At 41.3% G+C, this 15,149-nt stretch overlaps 1 protein-coding gene across 3 annotated transcripts in view; it reads right to left on the bottom strand.

The window, feature by feature from the left end:
- ACSL4 (acyl-CoA synthetase long chain family member 4) overlaps nt 1-6,234 on the bottom strand; it is a 40,514-nt gene extending 34,280 nt beyond the window's left edge. The window contains exon 1 of one of the 3 annotated variants that reach the window (XM_087972026.1): nt 6,093-6,234. The gene's annotated coding sequence lies outside the window, so the exon portion shown is untranslated. The remainder of the gene's footprint in view (nt 1-6,092) is intronic. The other 2 variants (XM_026674626.2, XM_026674627.2) reach the window with 2 other exon arrangements.
- Nucleotides 6,235-15,149: the final 8,915 nt, after the last annotated feature.

Genomic DNA, 15,149 nt, shown 5'->3' with positions numbered 1-15,149 from the left:
GTCAAAGGACACTTGGATCAGTATGGTGACAGATGACAGACCCATCTCTTTAAGAACATCCTGGATTAAGTTTTTTCTCTCTCAAGAGCTCAACTGCAGCTGACCACTCTCTAAGACCCATGCTTTTGATGTGTAGGAGTAGTAGATGACTACCATAAATATACCACAAAAATTATGGCTTTGTTTTTCCCTGTTTTAATTGTTTTGATTAATGGTTTTGTTATTGCTTTAATGTTTTTATTATTTCTTAAAGATAGAATGTTAATGCTTCTTTTGCAGTGTAGAATTATGGCTCAAATTATCAAAACTTAAAACTTCTATACAAACGTCTGGCCTGCTCTCCAAACATTTCAATACATACAATACTTTCTAAAAAGTAATGCCCCAGAGTTGAAAAGGCTGCCATCCTTTCTTAAACATGAATGCAAACCTAACTCAACCAATTATTTACCTGCTGCTTAATGCTGTTCAATAAAAAATGTTTCTGAAAAACGGTTGTGCAAAGTCCTCTGCCCATCAAACACAGAGTAGAAAAAATATTAATCGGCAGAGGAAACAAAAGGACAGAGAACATTTGAATATTTCCATGTTTCCCATTAATAGGTTCAGCAAGTCCTATGGGGAAAAATAGAAGTAATCTGTCAACTCACATAGTCGAACAGAATTGTTACAAAACCAGTTAAGGCTACTGAGAACAAGCCAGAAGCAAATCACCTCAGCTATTTAACAACAAGAGAAGGATAATGGCATTGTTAGTTCAGCTTGCCTACAGGATCTGATACTCAAATATATTTTACATAACAATCTAGCAAAACAGGAAACAACATCCTGAGATAAACTACGTATGTTTTGAAAAAAGATTTAGGGAACAGTGTTTTTTTTTAAAGAATTAAAAGTCTTACAGTCTGTATGTTTCCCTCCATAATTAGCTACTGTATTATGTCCATACTTTACACATTATGAAAACCGTATTACGTGCAAAGATAAAAGTTGTAAATGATGCAAGAATTCTTGCAAGTAAGTTATTTTTATGTATATATTAGGGCTGAGATTTTCTCAACTTTTTCTTATCCTTATGATTCACCAAAGTGTGAACATACCTCTCGTCTGATAAAGCAAGGGCTATGGTTCCTTTATACATTGGATGCCCCAATTTTTATCAGAAAACCAACTCCTATTAAGTACAGAACAGTACATAGCATTTTTTTAAAAAAAACAACACAATTTATTCCAATGTTCCTAGACATGTCATAGTAGATAGCAACACCTTTTTTACAACCCTGTAATGTAAATATATAACCAAATTTAATGAATCCCCAGCCCCAAAGCTGAGAACGATGAGATCTAGTTGTTATCTGGACAGGAGATTCCCTTCCCCAATCCTACAGATCACTCAAAAGCCAGAAAAAAAACATCCCAGAAGGAGGCAAGAAAAAACTACGGCATTATGAAAATTATATGATATTATATCTCCATATTATCTCCAGGAATCAAGCTTGGTTTAAGGAGACAATGCTTATTGCAAAACATGTTCAATGCTTAATCTTTATATTGCAATGCACCTTCATTTTAATAATCTTTTGATGATGCTTCTTAAAGGCAAGATGACAAAGATTAGTAATAAAAAAAAACCCACGGACTGTTCATTAGTAACGCAAGGGATAAAATAGTTATTAAGATATTTAATAACAGGCTGGCACAAACTAAACTATTGTGCTGCTGTCGACTTTTCTAAAATACAGCACATATGCTAAACTGAAATTTTATATTGTCAGATCCAAAAATATCACTTGAATCTATTGGTTTCCAATGAAAGTTAAAAATATGGTGTTCTTTTATCCTTGGAGAAAGAAAGCTCCTCCCGCTGGTTAAATCTGCATTCTTATCCTAATTGACAAGATGAAATATACAACCTTGGATTCTCCTAAGAAGTGAATCACATTTTCCAGGTCTTTTTTTTTCTTCCCCCAGCCTGTTACATCAGCATCAGGCCACATCCGGGAGCCCAGCCTCCCGAACTGCGTCTAGGAAGGGGCGGGGAAGTGAAAAGGAAGAGATTGTGCCGTGAGCAACTCAGGACACGAGGGGGCCTGAACTGAGACAGATGTGACTATCTCTAAGGATGACAAAGAATGGGTTCACCCCCCTTGAGATCCTAGGAATGAAAAAAATAGAAATCCAGATCAGCTCATTTGGTGGGGGGGGGAGGTGTCTAATCTAATTAAGACCTTCCTCAATGTATAGAAGAAAATGTAAAATAAAAATAACTATTACAGCCGGGAACAAGAATTGATGAACAAAGTAGATAAAAATAGTCCCGATTGGCATGCTTCATGCCATATCTAAAGCACAAGCAATAGGCAAGATTTTCCAGTCAAATTCTATTTTCCATAATTACTATCGTTTCTCTTTATCTCACAGAGAAGACAGACGAGTTTCATCTACTCTCATTCTTCATACTGACAAGAATACTTTGCTTGTAATAATGTGATTTTGCATATTATTCACTCAGCTACTGGATCAGTAAATCACCTGGAAAAGCAGCTGGTGCTGGTTCTAGAAACACTAACACTGATCCTGGAGGAGCAGCATAAGCCTCCCCAACAGCTAGAATGCAAATCCCTACTCCAGCTCTGCTCATTACATGATGCTTACACTGGCCCTAGCTACTTATGCTCTCATTCATTTTCTCTCAGACTATCAATCTTCTAACCCTGCGGTACAGATAGTCCTTGAATTACAAGTATTAATGGAGCCTGCTCATTTGGATTACAAGTTGTGACAGTTATTAAGTGAGGTGACTTGATTAATGAACCCTCCAGTCCGGTTCTTAAGCAAACCTGGTGAGGGGTGAAAACAGGCTCCAGGCCTGGTGGGGAATATGGGGGAGAGGAGCAGGGATCTATTGCCGCTTCTTTGTAGTCAGTCATAAAGAAGAATTGGCTAGGCCTGCTGCAACACCTGTACGTTTGAAATGGGGTCATAAGTAGCTTTGGGGTGAGTCTGTTGTCACTTCACACTGTTGCTAAGTGACCAGTCATAAATTAAGGGTTACCTGTGCTTTCTCAGATTTGCTCCTTCCTTTATTTCTCTTGCTTTTCTTGTTCTGTTTTCCTCTCAAAGAACTGGTCTTCATCCAGTTTTCACCTCTTTAGAGATGGCGTTTTTATTCATCTGTACATTTGTTTCATTTCTCATTTTCCACCATTGTTTTCTAGCTGAACATTGCTATCGTTTTTTTTAAACTCCATGATCAAATAATCTAAGAGCCCTTGTGTGGGGAGAGGGGAACAGGGAGGAATTTATTTTAGCAGCTGAATACTCAATCAGCCATATTGCCATGAAGGTAGGACATATTTATTTTCCCTCCTCAAAGCCATAATAAAATCTGAATAGATTATTAACATAAGAACAACATCAACAAATGACTTTATGTATTGATTTAGAACGAAAGCTATTTGACTTAGTGGGATTTACACCCAGGTCAATGTGCCCACAAAAATGAAGCTCCCTCAAGACAAGCCCAGCACCTGGTGGCTTCAAGACCATTCACTGGGACTGGGTGTCACTAAACCAGACAGGCTTTCTTTCTAAGTAGGCATCTGCGATGGTGTTAGTCTCCTTACTTAAAAGAAAACCTCAGATGATGAAACATGAATAACAAAAATAATTTTAGTAACAAAAACAAACAATAAAACATAAGTCTAACACAATATCTTTCTCTTTGACATTTAAGTACACGATACAGGTAGTTCTCAATTCATGACAATTGAAAAAAAAAAAAAAATTTCTGTCAAAGACATTTGTTAAGTGAATTTTGCTCCATTTTATGACCTTGCTTGCCTCAGTTGTTAAGTGAATCACTACAATAGATAAGTTAGTAACTTGGTTGCTAAATGAATCTGGCTTCCCCATTGATTTTGCCAGAAAGTCACATGATCATATGACCTTGGCACACAGCAATCGTCATAAATATGAACCAGTTGCCAAGAATCTGAATTTTGATCACATGATCATGTGGCTGGCTGCTCAATGGTTGTAAGTGTGAAAAATGGTCATAACTCAGTTTTTTCAGTGTCATAACTTCACTAAATGGTCACTAAATGAACTGTTGTAAGTTGAGGACTGCCTGTACTGTTGCTTTGAGTATAAGCCCTATCGGAACAGAAAACTTGTTTTTTTTCTCCCAGACAGAAGAACAACTCCATTTATTCCCCTCATGTCCTGTATTGTATTATACATTTTGGTATCTTTTTCTTAGTAAGATTGTCAGACTGAATGTAGCAGCCATACATCATCTCTGTACATACTGCCAAAAGTGCAAGATCTATTTTATAAGTGGATTACTATGTCAATGACTTGGCTGCAAGATTTATCTCCAAATTTATCTCCAAATAAGCATGCAAAGGGAAGAACTACAGGAAGGATTTTGACAAGAATAAAGTTTTTTAAAAACTACTACAGTATTCTAAATAAAAATATGCATAGAATGGCAACATTTGAAACTTTTTGTCCCCTCAAAATGACCAGATATATTTTGATATGTTGGGATATTAACACATGAAGGCATCCTGGATATTATGCCAGAATGAATTAATAGTATCTTTTTAAACATTTCTGTTGCAATAAGTCAGCGTTTCTCAACCTTGGTAACTAGATGATGCGGGAAATTCCTAAAACTGAAGTCCACCCCATCATCAAGTGGTCAAGGTTAACAAACCCTGCAATGACCTCATCCCTTTTGAAACCGCTCTCTTAAAAAGATTCACTGCGATAGGAGACAGAAGACAGAGACAAGACCAAGTTCTTACAAAGTCATGTCTTGTTCTACCAAAATCCTGATAAGGTTCTAACCTTTAAGAGAAGGTTCAGATTCCTTTCAGATACTGCAATGAGAGAAAATTAATACATGTCCGAGGCCGGCAGATTTGGGCTCTCTGGAGATCTTTCATGGGGGAGGGGTTCCTCCATCATCAAAACAATAGACTTCATCTGGCAACAGATCCAACATCCGTACCCGATTTAGGAAGCATTTAATTTTCAAAAGTTTCTTTCTTCAGGAAACACTCAAACTCTGCATCTGGGTGGAGTGGACTCTTAGGGCAGGGGTCTCCAACCTTGGCAAGTTTAAGCCTGGAGGACTTCAACTCCCAGAATTCCCCAGCCAGCTTTGCTGGCTGGGGAATTCTGGGAGTTGAAGTCCTCCAGGCTTAAACTTGCCAAGGTTGGAGACCCCTGTCTTAGGGGATGGATGAACATCAGCGTGTGCCTTCCAGCTCATTCGTTAAACTATGGAGTTTGCCTCAGCATAGTGGATCTTCTTTTAAGCTTTAAAGGGGTTAAAATTATTTTTTTCTGGATAGATAGAAACACACACCTCTATGTATCACTGCCCATACAAATACCTTCCTTGCATGGCATTTCACATCCTCCAGAGTTACCTCTGTAGGTATTTTGCACCTGTCTGGTCCCTGCCTGTATTTCTATAGAGATCAGAGCCTCTACAGGTAGGGAAAAAATAGAGGCCGACACCCATCTCGGTGCACCTGCCCTTATATGCTAAATAAGAGGGTTAGGAATCTCCCTAATTTCTGCCGAAAAACGAGACGATGGGTCATTACAGTCCACTAGTAAAAAACTGATCTCGTCTGGGGCTCCTGGCCAAAAATTCCTCCCGTTGCCCGGGGAAAAGCCGAGTTCCCATCTGCACCCACTCGGGTATCCAGCATCACCGGTGAATCAGCTCGGCTTTACGGAAAAGAAGCCGGTTCCCGGGAAGCTGGAGGTGGGGGAAAAAAAAGAGGCAGCCCTGCCCGGAAAGGCCTCCCGCCACCCCCGCAGCCCCATGGGGGCTCGATCCGCCGGCGGCTATCCCGAAGCCCCCAAGGGAGGACAGTTCCCAGCTTGGCGCCGCCTGCACGTGGCGCAGGGAGACCCAAGCCAAGCCGGGTCCGCCTTTCCCGACCGGACGGAGACGCGGGGACGAGAGACGCCTGCCTACCCCATCCCGACGACCACGGGAGAAGCGGGGAGGGCGGAACAGACGGGAAGCCGCAAGCGCGCGCCCGCCGGGTTTACCCCCCCGGACTCACCGCGTGAAGGGATGCGACGTCCCTCGCGGGTCGAACCTGCCCTCCGAGCGACAGCGAGACTCGAACCTCCCTTCCACCGGCGTTGCCTCGCGCCGTTTTAAAATGGCTGAGCGAGGGCGCGCGAGGAAAGGCAAGCGCGCGCGGGGGGCGGGAGTCGGAGGGGGGAGCAGAACCAATCGCCGCGGGGCTGGCGTTGATGGACGTTTCCGGCGACCTCTGGGAGGAGAAAGGGGCGGGGCGGGGCAGGTTCCTTCGAGCCGGCTTAATGCAAACGTCAAAAAAGTCGAGGTTGCCGCCGCGGCGGCGGTGCCGGCAGCCGGCTGGCTCCCCGAGTAGCCTGGGCTGCTGCTAAAGGGACCTGCCGGGGGAGCCCTTGGCTGGGGAGGACCGGCAGCTGCATCTCAAGGAGAGGGGCGGGAAGGGAGGAGGATCTCGCGGTCTCCCTCCGTGCAAGAAAAAGGCCCGTTGCAAGCCTCCTTCTTTAAGGCGACCTAAATGGGCCGAGCGCATCGTCGTGCAATCGCCCCCCAAACCCGCGCAATCCTTTGCCACCCGCCCCAAACGCCCTTCCCGGGGTTGGCCCAGCAGGAGAACGGGAGAAGGACGACGTGCCCAGGGCAAGGACCCACCGCCAGGGCTGGAGGGCATCCGGCTTCCCCCCAAAATGTCGTCTATCTATCTATCTATCTACGTGTGTGTGTATACACATACAAACACACACACACACACACACACACACACACACACACGATAGGCACAATTTAACTACAGATCTCACATCATTTCATTTAATTACTTAATTACTGCAAAAATTGACTAGCTAAAATAGAAACTATTGCAGAGAGGGCCGAGGATGGGCCTATAACTCCAAATCTAAAGATGTATTTCCCCGTGTCTCAGTTAAAAGTTGATATATTGGTACATCTTTGGATATTTCAGAAGTTGTCTGTGGCTTTCCATATCCATATCTGAATGCTTCACTTATCTTTCCGCCATTCACTATAACATTCGTGATAGCGTTTGTCTTAATAATGGACATTAATATTGCAAAAGCTCTCCCCTCATAGGGGAGCACCAGTCGATGTAATGCACGGTCAGAGAAAGAGGCTTTTAGATTCTTTTCTGGAAGTTAATTTCAACTTCGTTTTGTGTGAGCAGGGCAGCTATATAAATTTGGTTAATAAATAAATAAAATACTATTTTTTCCCCTTAGGATTACAGTTTGAGGGTATTGTGGAGGAGGAAAGGAAGAACAAGAGGAAGAGCCATTATCAAGACAACAATCAGATCAAGGAAACTTGAGTCTGGCCAAAACTGTAACCTAAGAAAGCTTTTCGGACAAAGCTCCCCCTTAATTCTCATGAAAATAAAGGGAGAGAGGAGGGAGAAGCGGGGAAGAGAATTCAGACTTGCAAGATTCTGTTATGATAAAAGTAATATTGGCCTGCATGATTTGGTTTCCCAGGCAGGTCTGCTTTGAAGGCCTGTCAGATATAATCATACGCAAATCTATTCAGAAGCAAGTCATACCGTGTCAGTAATATTTACTGTGCCAATAAAGGGGAATATTTGTAGCTCAGGGTTGAAATACAATACAATACAATACAATACAATACAATACAGTACCTTTATTGTCATTACATTCCATGAATACAACGAAATTTGAAAGCTACTCCAATGTGGGGTCCTTGGTGCTCTCTGAGCTTGGTGGGTTTTTTTGCAGACGTTTTATTACCCAAACTAGGTAACGTCATCAGAGCTAGTCTTGATGATGATGATCATGATGATGATCAACTAGCACTGATGACGTTACCTAGTTTGGGTAATGAAACACCTGCAAGAAAAAAAAACCAAGGCCAGAGAGCACAAAGGACTCCTCGCAGTGGTGGGATTCAGAAAGTTTTATCACCGGTTTGGTGGGTGTGGCTTGGTGGGCACGCTTTGCACGCATGCACACACACTGCGTGTACGCACAATGCCAAACGCACACTTTGCGTAGGCGCAGAAGCATTCCAACTCACCTCTTGCAAGCCTGCGCTCTCCCGGTCGCTTCAGCAGCTGCTGCGTGGCACTCTGTTGGGCTGCGCAAAGCAGCTGTGCTTCAAAAGAAGAGGATAAAGGGGAATATGGGAGCCCGGGGAGGCGGGTGGACCCAACAACAGAGCGGCGGAGAAACCCGGTTTGATCTCCGCTGCTCATCGCCACTACTGGCTTGGCCAAATCAGGCCGAGCTGGTAGAATACCACCACTGACTCCTCTGTATTTACTGTAATGTGTAAACATTAAAATAAACACATAAGTATTAAAATGTATTTGTTTTTAAAATAAAATAAAACGTATTTGTTATCCTTCAGTTGGCAACTAAGGATCACAATTAGCCCAACAACGTGGAACGCTGGGCCTTATAATAATTCAGGTGAGGGTTGTTAGCCTTCCTAACATAATTGAAAAACTACATCGTGATAGTGGCTCTAGAACATCAGATATTCACACACTAAAATAAATGTGCTTGTTTAAACATTGTGTACAAAACAAGCTCCAGTTAGCTAGATTTGGATATTGTGCTAAGCAATTCATCATGGTTTGATATCACAATGACTGGATTCATTCAACCATTATTACCATGGCTTAATGGGGAGTGTGAAGGAAACCTGTGGATGTGAGGATAATGGAGCTGGAAAAAGAATGCAACTAAACTAGAATCTGTCGTGATCAAAAGCGTGGTCTCAAACTGTCTGAACAGAACTATAAATCTTCTCAAGTTCTGCATTGCTCAACTGAAGAAAGTCCTTCAAAATGTCCTTGCAGATACTGGGATGAAATATTGAGTACTAGATAAACCCTCTTAAAGCATGAACTTCCTTGAAATGGGCTCTCCGCTCTTTCCTCCCTCCCTCTTCTACTCTTCAGATCAAGCACCATATTTGGTGTGTCGCTCCAGAAGTGCCTCTTTTGTGTTGAGTTGAACTTCAAGCTATGATTAAAGACAAGCTCAACCACCAAAGATCAGCCTCAGGTTTCCTCATATTTTCTGGATCTGTGCTAAAGTTCGCACTGCATTATTTTTCTGAGTCTGACCACAGCAAAAGGGTGCAGGACGTCCTCAGTAGACAGTGATTCATTCAGGGTCACCATGTTGTTCCATGAACATCAGCAGGATATCTTTCACAATATTTTTGGATACGATTGCCACTTCTTTGAATTAATAATTTCCAACTCACAAAAGACAACACACTAAAGCCTGATGCTGTTTAACATAAGTGATTTGTGGAAAAAGGTGTAACAAGACTTTTGATTTTTGGCTACCGAAGCTCTCATCTGACATTGTCTGCTTTGCCAGTCCTGGAAAAACAGCTTAATATGTAGCTGCAACAGCTTAACCTCTTGATTCCTACTGTTTAGATTTTTTGCAGAAATTCCATACAGAAGCTTCGTTTTCCTTCCTTTCATTGGCCAAGAACCAGATGGCTTACCTGAATTATTCCTGCAGGCTGTCTAATGTCATGACCTTAGTTTATAAATAGAGAAAGCGGAACTTTGGTGTTGAAAAAGAGATATAGGACAAAGAGATATAGGAGATATAGGGGAGGGGAGGGGGGACAGGGGGAGATGCACCTCTTACTGTTGGTTAAAGAAATGTCACCATCTCACAGGAAGCTCCCTGTTGTGGCAGGCTGAGGCCATTCATATATGTCCAGGTGTGGATAGTGTTGTCTTTAGCAAACTCAAAGGACACTCTATCCATGCAATCTGGGTGCGATGGAGAAAGAGGTGGGGACAAGAATCTGTTCAGCTACCATCCTGGTAGCTGTGTTGTGGGACCTCTTTCTTCAGTCCTGAGCCTTTTTTGTTTTGAGCAGAGATGCTGTACAACAATAGCACAACATGGCCCCGTTCTGGGATGTGTGTTAATGGCAGTCGGTATGAGGAGCCCAATTTATACCAGCCCTGCAGAGGAATGCGCTATCCAAGTGGATCTTTACGTATTAATATGAGAGGAGACACCAATTTTAGATAGGCAAATATGTCTGCAGCTACTTCTAATGTGAAAATCCTCTCTCATGATTGCCAAAGATAGAATTTCAGATGGAAATAGAGATTGGTGGGATTTGACGTAAGAATAATTCAAGTTAGAGAAGGCCCTTTGTATATAAGCTCTCCAGGGCTCTGCTTTCTAGGATAGCTGCTTCCTGTTCTCTGATAGACTCGGCACTCTGCTGGTGGCTTAAAATCTTCACGGAGAAAGAAGAAATAAAGAGAATTGTTTAATAAAGAGCATGGCTAGCGGGATGGGTGGGACAAAGAAATGTTGAGGTTTATAAGGAAGAGTCGGGAGCTACACAATTTAAAGAATTTATCATCTAAAGACCTTTTGCATATACAGATAGTCCTTGACTTATAACTTTTCGTTTAGTGACCCGTTCAAAGTTAGAAAAAAGTGTCTTGTGACCATTTTTCACGCTTACAATAGTTGTAATTGGTCCCTGTGGTCACGTGATCAAAATTCAGATGCTTGGCGACTGACTCATGTATGATGGTCTCAACGTCACGTGATCCCCTTTTGGGACCTTCTGATGGGCTAAGTCACTGGGGAAAAACTCACTTAACAACTATCTCGCTTAGCAACAGAAAAATTTGGGCTCAATTGTACAGGACTACCTTCATTTTTTTTTACAAAAGGACCAGATCAGCTTAAAAGAAGGCTGCTAGGGCCCCTATTCAGGTTTGTCCTATAACTCCGAAGTGATTTCATCATTGAAAATGCTTTGTGGTCTCCTAAAACCCTCAATAGCTACAAAATAGTCCTTTCTCAGAAACCCCTGTTTGGCGTTTCTTGATGGCATCGTGTTCCCTCTGTTCCAAGGTCTGGCCTTGTGAAGTGTCCTTCCCACTTTTTTTAACCTTGAGAGTCGTTTATCATCTTCTAGTTTCAGTTTAGTAAAATCGTTGTGTCAAGAAGCCATTGGAAATAGATATTCTTCGCATAAAGGTAGTCCTTGACTTACAACCATTTGCCTGGTGACCATTCAAAATTACAAAGGCACTGAAAGAAAGTGACATGACCATTTTTCACATATATGACCGTTACAGCATTCCCTAGGGTCATGGGATCGAAATTTAGATGCTTGGCACCTGGCATGTATTTATGATGGTTGCATTGTCCCGGGATCACACGATAGCAATAGCAATAGCACTTAGTCTTATATACTGCTTTATAGTACTTTCCAGCCCTCTCTAAACGGTTTACAGAGTCAGCGTTTTGCCCCCAACAATTTTACACACCTCGGAAGGATGGAAGGCTGAGTCAACCTGGAGCCTGGTGGGATTTGAACTGCCAAATTGTAGGCAGCTGGCAGTCAGCAGAAGTAGCCTGCAGTACTGCACTCTAACCACTGAGCCACACAGGCTTGAAGACCTTCTGACAAGCAAAGTCAATGGGAAAGTCAGATTGACTTAACAATTGTTACTAACAAACAACTTTTTAAAATATATCATAAAATGGGACAAAACTCACCGTCTTGCTTAGCAACGAAAAATTTGTGGTTGAATTGTGGTTGTAAATCAAGAGCTACTTGTGTTACACTTCTATTGTGATGATCCACAGATCTTTGCAGATGCTCTTCTGATATGACGCATGCATCAGCACAGAAATTTATTTATTCATTCATTTATATTTCACATTTCCAAATTGCCCGTATCCCTCAGGTACATATTTGACTGGAATTTCAGTACTGCTTACAACCGTTTGTTTAGTGACCAATGTTACAACAGTACTGAAAAAAGTGACTTATGACCGGTCCTTGCACTTATGACCATGGTCTCCTCATCTGATCTGAGGTGCTATTCATGATGATTACAGGGTCACGTGGTCACTACTTGGGACCTTCTCAGCCAGCTTCTGACAAGCAGAGTCAATGGGGGAAAGCTGGATTCGCTTAATGACGGTGTGATTGATTTAGCAACTGCAGTGATTGGCAACTGTGGCAAAAAAAATCTTTAAATTGAGCGTGACTCACTTAACAACTGCCTTATTTATCTATTGTGGTCCTAATTGTAGTCATAATACGAGGACTAGCTGTATAACTGTAATTGCTTTAGATATTGGTGACTTCAAGCTAAAAGCCAGCAATTTATATATGAGACACTCTGCTATTAACACCAAAGCATATTTTGGATTTCTTTTTCATTCTACTGAAGCAAGTTGGTGAGAGCCTGCCAAGGAATTCTTTTGATGCATTTTCTTCTATTTCTTCTCTTTCGAGGTTTCTAATAATTTATAAATAATGGTTTGGTGGTGCAACCAAATTATAGTTCAGAACAATGCTGTTGAATTGCCTTGTTCACAGTTTAATTGCATGCTGCTGAATCCCAGTAAAATCTCATCCCAAAGCAGCCAATTTAATTAAATCTTTCTCCAGCTAAAAAAAAAGTAGCAAATATTGCCAATCTTTTACACCAGTGGCAAAGCTTTAGTTCAATTTGAAGGATGACGTACAACTCTTTTAAAAACAACACATTTTTAAATTTTAAAAAACATCATTGATTTTATTGAACATAACAAGACTCTCATTCTCCTTTCAATTTTATTCACTGAATTCAAATGGCAATCAAATAATGTTAACCCGGAGGGAGAAACACACACCTGCTCATATCTTTGACTGCTATGTTTATACATTATGCTAAGCCATATAATTTATAACAGCTTAAACATTTGTTTATGCAACCACAATGTTTCCACAAACTGCTCTGTACTTTATTCACAGAAACAACAAACTCGGAGGGAAATGCACTCAGAAATCTTAGCAGACTTACAGAATGAGAGAGGTAGAAGGGACCTTGGAGGTCTTCTAGTCTAACTGCCTGCTCAAGCAGGAGTCCTTACACCAACCCAGAGTTTGTCCAATCTCTTCTAAAAAAAATTCCCAATGTTGAATCACACACAATTTCTGGGGGCAAACCTTTCCACTGATAAATTGTTCTTACTGTCAGGAAATTCTCTCCTTGATATGTTTCCATTTATTACTTCTTGTCCTGTCTTCATTTGTGTGTTGCAGAGTAGGTTAATCCCCTCTTCTCTGCGACAGCCCCTCAAATAATGGAAGAAGACCCCAATCCTTTTTTTGTTGTTGTTAGACTAGACATACCCAATTCCTGCAACTGTTCATCATATTTTTATCCTCCTTCCCTCCTATCTTGTTCTTCTTCTTTGTATTCTTTCTAGACTCTAGAGCAGGGGTGTCCAACCTTGGCAACTTTAAGACTTTAAGACTTGTGGACTTCAACTCCCAGAATTCCTCAGCCAGCAAAGTTGAAGTCCACAAGTCTTAAAGTTGCCAAGGTTGGACACCCCTGCTCTAGAGTGTCAATATCTTTTTTATCTCATGGCGATCAAAACTAGATGCAATATTCCAAGTGTGATCTTACCAAAGCAGTATAAAGCGGTACTAACACTTTGTGTGATCTTGAAATCATCCTTCTGTTGATGAAGATTACATTAGTTTTTTTTGGCAGCTGCAGCACACTGCTGGCTCATATTTAAATAGCTGTACTCTTGGACTCCTAGATCCCTCTCACAGTTACTGCCGCTGAGCCGTGTACCATCTGTTCTAAACCTGTGCATTTGATTTTTCTTGCCAAAGTGTAAAACTGAAATTTTTCTCACCCTTGAATTGCATTTTGCTGGATAGGGCCTAGTGTTCAATTCTGTCAAGATCCTTCTGGATCTTGAGCTTATATTCTAAAGTGTTGGCTTTTCATCTCAGCTTGGTATCATCTGAAATTTGATGAGTTCCACTTTTATCACCTCAACTAAATCATATATAAAGATGTTGAGTACTGGGCCTAAGACAGAACCTCACTACATGTATTCCTCCCCATCAACGTAGTTCCATTAAGGACTACAATTTGTGTGCAGTCTGTCAGCCAATTATGAATCCATCTACTGGTGATGCTGTCTATCCCACATTGTTCTATCTTACTAAGAAGTAGGTTGTGGTCTACTTTATCAAATGCTTTATTGACATCCAACTATACTGTACTATGTCCACAGCATTTTGCTAGTGCAGCAATTTAGTCACTTTCTCAAAGGAGGCAATAAGGTTTGTCTGGCATGATCTGTTTTTGACAAACCCATGTTGGCTTCTTCAAATAGCTTTGCTGGTTTCTAAGTGTTTGTAGATCTGTTGCTTGATTATCTTTTCCAGGATAATCTTCCCAGGTATTGTCAGGCTGTTTTGAGGATGGAAACCACATCAGCTCTTTTCTTGGTTTCCCAGTGCTCCAGGGTCTTGGAAAGATATAGTCCGCTGGTTGTGAGATCAGGTCTGCCAGCTCTTTCAAAACGCTGGGACGCAATCCAACTGGTTCATGGATCTGGCAAACTGGCTGGGAATTCTGGGAGATGAAGTCCACATAAGTTAAAGTTGTTAAGTTTGAGAAACACCACATTAAATAATGAAAAAGAGAAGACAGAGCTGCATTTAGAATATGTCTCAGAGTGGCCTTGCTGCTTTCCCTGGGACAAACAAGATCTGCATTTAGGCAAACACTGTGAAAATATCCCATGTGCATAAAGGAAACATCGCATCTAACCACAGTCTTATTCCTAAGAATTTGAATGGAAGCAAAGTTGAACTATGAATGAGGAAGTAAAACTCCAACACTTCCTCTCCTACATTTAATTTCCTTTATTCCACTGGTCTCTTTTAACCAATTTATAAGAGCTGCTTTATTTTAGTGTGCTATTATGTATTTATTATTTAGATTATCATCCTGCTTTTTTGCTGATGTAAACATATCTATTTCTCCATTAATTATCATAAATTTTTGGTAATCCACTGGACAGAAATTTCCTCTCTGTTTGTGAAAACTTTTTTTCCTGCGTTCTCTGCACAGAACGTCTACTCCTTCCGCAGAGAATAATGATTATTGCAGTAGTTAGTTAGACTTTATTTAGTAAATAGTCACGCTATCTGTAGTGTATTCAGGGATATACTTCTAATACCGCGTTCCTATTGGGTAGTTCACAGAGCTTAACGATTGGTTAATAACGACGAT

This window comes from Notechis scutatus, chromosome 10 (genome assembly GCF_049901735.1).
Source record: "Notechis scutatus isolate UNSWTSFEM ecotype Mainland chromosome 10, rNotScu1.2, whole genome shotgun sequence".
Lineage (NCBI taxonomy): Eukaryota > Metazoa > Chordata > Lepidosauria > Squamata > Elapidae > Notechis > Notechis scutatus.
This window is presented reverse-complemented; position numbering and strand designations above follow the sequence as displayed.